A 6,103-nucleotide genomic window follows, 5' to 3' on the forward strand; every position below is an offset into this window, starting at 1 on the left:
TTTAGAAGAGCTGGGGTTGTATATATAACTGTGTTCGATTAAACCGAGCGGAACTAGACTCTTCAAGTCTTAAGAAGTAGTGCAAATTATATTTGAATTCGTGAGCAAAACCTGCCTAGGCTCCCACGATCCTGTATATCTGACTTTCCAGGAGCCGGTCTTATATCGCACGTTAAAATAGCACTTATATAATTAACTTAATAGAGCAGAAATCTTATATATATATATATATATTATATTAAGTTATATCTATATAAGTCTTTTATACGCTTGGTTTAGGTGGTAAAGACTCTATTATAGGTACTATATTATTTAGATCCTATCTAGTCTTTTCTAGTATCCTCTTATCGCACGTCAAATAGGCACTTGAATAATCAACTTAGTAAAGCAGAAATCTCGTGTGTGTGTATTATATCAAGTGATATCTAGGAGAGTCTCTTATACCCTTAATTTAGGTGGTGAAGACTCTATTATAGGTACTAAGTCATTTAGATCCCATCCGGTCTTTTCCGGTATCCGCCCCTGTCATATCCGAAGCCCTTAGTCATAGCGTGGATCCCCCCTGGATCCCCTATAGACCACGTCGTGGTCCGTGTACCCATACAACACACCCCCTCAGTTAAGGTAGGTCTTCTCAGGTCAACTAACCAATCAGAGGCTTCGGTTTAAACCAAACGCTCTTAACTTTTCCATCGAAAAATTCAACAGTCAAGGGAAAAAACGCCCTCGTAAAAGGGATCTAAATCCGCCCTATTTAACCGTTTAATTTAATCCTATCTTAATTAGTTCCTCGATCCTGATTAGTCGGATCTACTTAATCGGATCCATATCCATCGGATCTACTACGCCCTTAGGGGCCTTCGTCGTTATTACGGCCGTGGCTTTAGCGCGTTTAATCTTTTCGTGTAGTCGTTTAGACTACTCGATACGGTCCTTTGATCCGTTAAATTAAGCTATTACTATAGTCTTTTAATCCCTGCCTCCGGTAGTACCTTCGTTAAACCGTCCGCGATTATCTCCTTCGTATTAATATACGTGACCTTAAAAAGGCCCTACTATACTAACTAACACGCCCACTAATTATAAATATCGATATGCTGTAGCCTTATTCGTAGGCGTTATGCCTTCTTATTAACGAGGTTAATAGTCTATTAATTATCGTAGTATAGCTATAGCTATTATTAGTCTAGCCGAAGCTCTAAATCCCTTAACATCCGGCTAATAAATAGCGTCTCCTTAGCTGCCTCGGTAAGAGCGAGTAGTTCCGACTCTATTAACGATATTATAACCGTCGGTTATTTACCCGCCTTCTAGTTAACGGTGCCGCCGAAAAGCTTTATCGTATATCCTTATAAGCTCTTACGGTCTAAATTATCCCTAAAGGACGCGTCGCTTACTATTAGGGAAAGTCTATCTCCACCGAATTCTAAGTAGTAGTATCTTATATAGTATAGGAATAGTAGCACTTATTAAGCCCTCTTAAGGTAGTTAGAGGAGGGGTTAACATTATATTAGGAAAGCTTTAAGCAGGCGAACACGATATCGGGTCTTATTACGATAGCGGCGTATAGAATAGAACCGATTATCCGATTATTCCCTAATACTAACGGACCTCGGGAATTAACGCGCGGGTACTATCTCGGGGTATTACCGGCTCCGTAGATAATAGGACTTTTAGTAGTTTTCGGTAGAGTATATCTACGTAGTATTTAACCGCGATCTTCTCTATATAGGAGGATTATAATAGCTATAACCTATAGGTAGCTCTATCCCTTAGGACCTTAATTCCCAGGAACTAACGGATTTCTTCGCCTCCTAATAACCTATAGCTTCGCTTAAGGGCAGCCTTAAAGTCGTCGGCGTCCGTCTTACGGTCTCTATAGTATATAAGTCCGATATTATTAACGTAGAAGAATAGGATTAAACCGTCGCGGATTATAATATAGGGGTTATCAGGGACGGCTATAAAGCCTATCCTCTATAGTATACCGCTAAATTCCTCTTACTATAGTAGTGGCAATACCCTTAAACCGAAAAGGGCTTTCCGTAGTAGCAGGACCTTACCTAATACTTCGTAGCCTTACGGTATCTTTATAAATACCTCTTCTTTAAGGCTAGCGTTAACGAATACGTTAATAGTATCGAACTGCCTTATCTCCAGGTTAAATCGGGCGGCGATCGCTATTAATATACGGAAGGACCGCGAGGCTAGCGTTATAACGTAGTTATCTTTAGTCTCTAACCGTTTTTATTAATCCCCTCGGACTATAAGGCGTGCCTTATACTTAAAGAGGGTGCCCTCCTTATTAAATTTATAGGTATATACCTATCTATAGGCGAGGACTTATTACTTATTAGCTTAATTACCACCTACCTCCTACTAGCAGCCTATCTATCGGTGCCCCTTAAGGTATTCCCCCTCGGCCTATAACCACCAATCCCGTAACGGGCAAAGGCGTATATCGCGGTGATGCTTTAATAAAGGCGGGAGATCCTCGCGGGTTATATACGATAGCGGCTAAGAGGTATTAAAGGGAGTAGAATCTATAGTACCGATATCGCCGTTATTAATAGCTTACTTCCTCGCGCGTATAGGGTTATAAGTCCTGCTAGCGTTAAAGAACGCCTTCTAGGCATTATCGTTCTAGACCTTCTCGGTCGTGTATAGACTTACGATAGTTCTCGCGATAGATAGGCGCGTGGCCGACGGGCGTGCGGCCGATAGGCACCCCCTAGGGGTATCCTCGGCTATCCGTTAGTGGTTATCGTGTTCTTCCACCTTAATTCCCCTAACCACCGCTAACGCTATAAGGAACACGCGTACAGGATCTTCCGGGGATATTAAAGACGTAGGAAACGGTTTAAACCTTATAGTGGTAAACCGTAAAGTGTCCGTAGTAATAGCGGTAGCCTCTCCCGTAGTAATAGCAGTAGCATTAGAGTTATAAGGTTCTAAATCTATAGCCTAGTTATTAGGCTATAGATTTAGAACCTCGTCTATAGTAATAGTAGTAGCCTCTCTTATAGTAATAACGATAGCCTCGCCTTCGTCCGTAGTAATAGCGGTAGTATAATCTTCTCCTATAGTAATAGCAGTATCCGTAGTAATAGCGGTGTCTATAGTAATAGCGGTATAGTCTATAGTAATAGCAGTGGCCTCTCTCGTAGTAATAGCGACGGCCTCGCCTTTATCCGCAGTAATAGCGGTAGTATCGCCTTCACCCGTAGTAATAGCGGTAGCGTTAGAGTCTTCCGACTTAAGATCTAATACGTCTACGGCTATACCCCTTAATACTAGCCTATTCGCGGTCTTATTAGATTAGGTGATACGGATAGATTATAGGCGTTCCCCGATTTCCTCGGCGGAAGCTATAGCTTATAGCGTTTTAATTCTACTATTAAATATCTCGTCTTCGTTAAAAACTATATCTCTTATAGTAATAATATCCGTTAGGTATAGTAGCTAAATACGGAAGCTATTCGAGGATTAGTATCCGATATAATAACTAATCTATACCTTCGGTTCTAACCTTTATAGGCGGTTTCTTTTAGCTTAAGCATCACGCGTTTTTATAAAGGCTTTATAGCCGTATGCTCGTAGGTGCGTAAAGTTAGGTTAATGGCCGCGTAGGCCTTCGTATAGCGTTCGCTAGTCGTTAATATATTATAGCGTCCTATTATATAGATTTATAGCAGTCTTAAAGATCCTAGGCTAGATAGATATAAATAGATTAGCCCTAATCCTTATAGCCCTCGCCCTCCTTTTAACGATACCTTTAATCCGTTCTATAACGCCGTTTTAATCCTATAAATATAGTGCCGACGGCTAGCCTTCTACCCCCTTAGCAGCGAGGAAAGCAACGACTTCTAGGTGCTAAAATATCTTAGAATCGGCCCGTAGAACGCGTGGCCTAACGTCGAATTAGGTCTTAAGCAGGGTAAAAACGTCTTTTAACGCGTGTAGGATAAAGCCTTAGTCTCTCTTCTATAGGTAGTAGTCCCACCTATAACCTATATACACGTCTATAACGAATATAATAGACTTATATAGGCCACCTAGCAATTCCGACTCTTCTAAATCGTGAAAATTAATAGCTAAGGCCTCTCCGGGCTTTAACGGGTAAAGGGATAGTATCCGTGGGATCTACGTAGGCACTTACGATTACCTATACGCGTTATAGTCCGTTATATAAGGTCCCTTTATCTTTACCCCCTAAGTAGCGTCGACGATCTTTATAAGAGTATCGGTGCCGTAATAGCTAAAGCTTTCGTGCTACTATTATACCGTGGTCTTCTACGGTTACCGCGGTTATCGTGATCTTCTATACGGGTTATCGCGGGGATACCTTACCGAGACCGTGAACGCGGTGGCGGCCATAGCTTCCGCGCGCTCGATTATATACTAGCCGTGGATATCTAGTAGCTTATAGATAGGCCGGTTATCGGCGGAGCTAACGATAGTATCGTTGACGGTATCCTAGCGGTAGTCTTATAGGCGTAGCTAGCGTTCCAAGACGATATTAGTGATAAATTCCTTATAGTATATAACATTACGGAGGCGTAGTAGCCTTTTCGTGCCCGATAGGGATTATATACGTAGCGTAACGTCTCCGTATCTAAGGATAAAAGCCTCGTGAGTACCCACCTAAAGGGATAAAGATAAAGTATCCGTGGGTAGTCTAACGGCCGTAGAACGGCCTCGATTATTAAAGATATAGATTAATAATCCTAAGTCTAGGATCGCGTAGTGTGATAGCGCTCTGGCTTAATTAATAAAAAGGGATACCCCCTATTCTTATTATAATCTTAATAGTATCGTCGTACGACGACGGCGCGCCACCCCCTAAATTAGGGGGGCTTTTAGTCTCCCCGTCGTGGTAACGGACAGGTCTTTATAAACTATAGTAGACGTAGTATTATAGAGTTAATCTTCCTAGACTTCTTCTATCTTATTAGCGGTAATAGCTCCTAAGGCTTCCCGCCTCTTCTATATCGCGGTGTCCACGCGGCTTTTAGAACTATAATTACGTATCTTCTTTTCCGTAACCTTTATAATATCTTTACGGCTATGCTAGGTATAAAGGCATATATACGGCCTCACGTACTAATAGGCGGCGGTAGTATAGGTGTTTTTGTATATCTCGTAGGGCCTCCTCGTTATAGGAGGAATAGCCTTTAAGGATATATCGCTACGAGGACGCTTTTTATTATCTTTATTATTAGTAGTATCCTTAGTATTAGGGAGGTTCCTAAAGGTGTTAAAGGTGCCTCTCCTAACTCTAGGCTTTATAGCGGTGGATTATAGGCTCTTTATATTACTAAGAACCGCCCTTAAAGCCTTTACGAAGTTGTTAATTATTAGCTTATTTTCTATAATCTTATCGTAGTTATTTACTAGGTAGTTATTACTCTATTCCTAGGTAATAGGTCTAATAGCTTTTAACACGTCTTCCCCCTAATGGTCTACGCTTAATAGCTCTAAAACGCCTATATATTTATAGTGTATTATCGCTATTTTCCAGCTTACTACCTAAGCGTTTATATCCTTAGGTATAGCCTTTATAGGCGTGGTATATTATCGGTATAGGACTAGGGCTTCCTTACGGAGGTCTATAGGTATTAGTCCTACGTATACGTGTAGGAGAGTAATCTAGGCCCGCGGGTTATTTACGGTATCGTCCTATAGCTAAGCGAGGAGGTTACGTAATATAGTATACACGGTCCCTTTAATATAAGAGCGTACCTTATTAAACTCCTTCTACTACGCGTCATAGTCTACCTTTTTCTCGCGGTATATATAGCGATCTTATAGGTAGCGCGTACGCCCCTTTTTAGAGAGGTTATCGATAAACGTGGGCGTTCTAATCGTTAGTTCTTTTATTATAGCTATAGCCTTCCGGCGAGCGGCCGTCTTCCTCTTACCGTCGGCCGTGGATACCGTGGTAGCGGCCGTGGCGGCGGTGTCCGTGGTATCCGTGGCCTCCTCCGCGTTAGGGTCCACGGCGAGAGCCTTATATTTACGGACGTTAGGGGGCGTAGATATAGGGAGAAGATAAGCGTTAGCCTCCTTATCGCTTAGCTTTAGATTAAGGTAGTTATCCTA

This window comes from Sodiomyces alkalinus, assembly GCF_003711515.1.
Source record: "Sodiomyces alkalinus F11 unplaced genomic scaffold SODALscaffold_7, whole genome shotgun sequence".
NCBI lineage: Eukaryota > Fungi > Ascomycota > Sordariomycetes > Glomerellales > Plectosphaerellaceae > Sodiomyces > Sodiomyces alkalinus.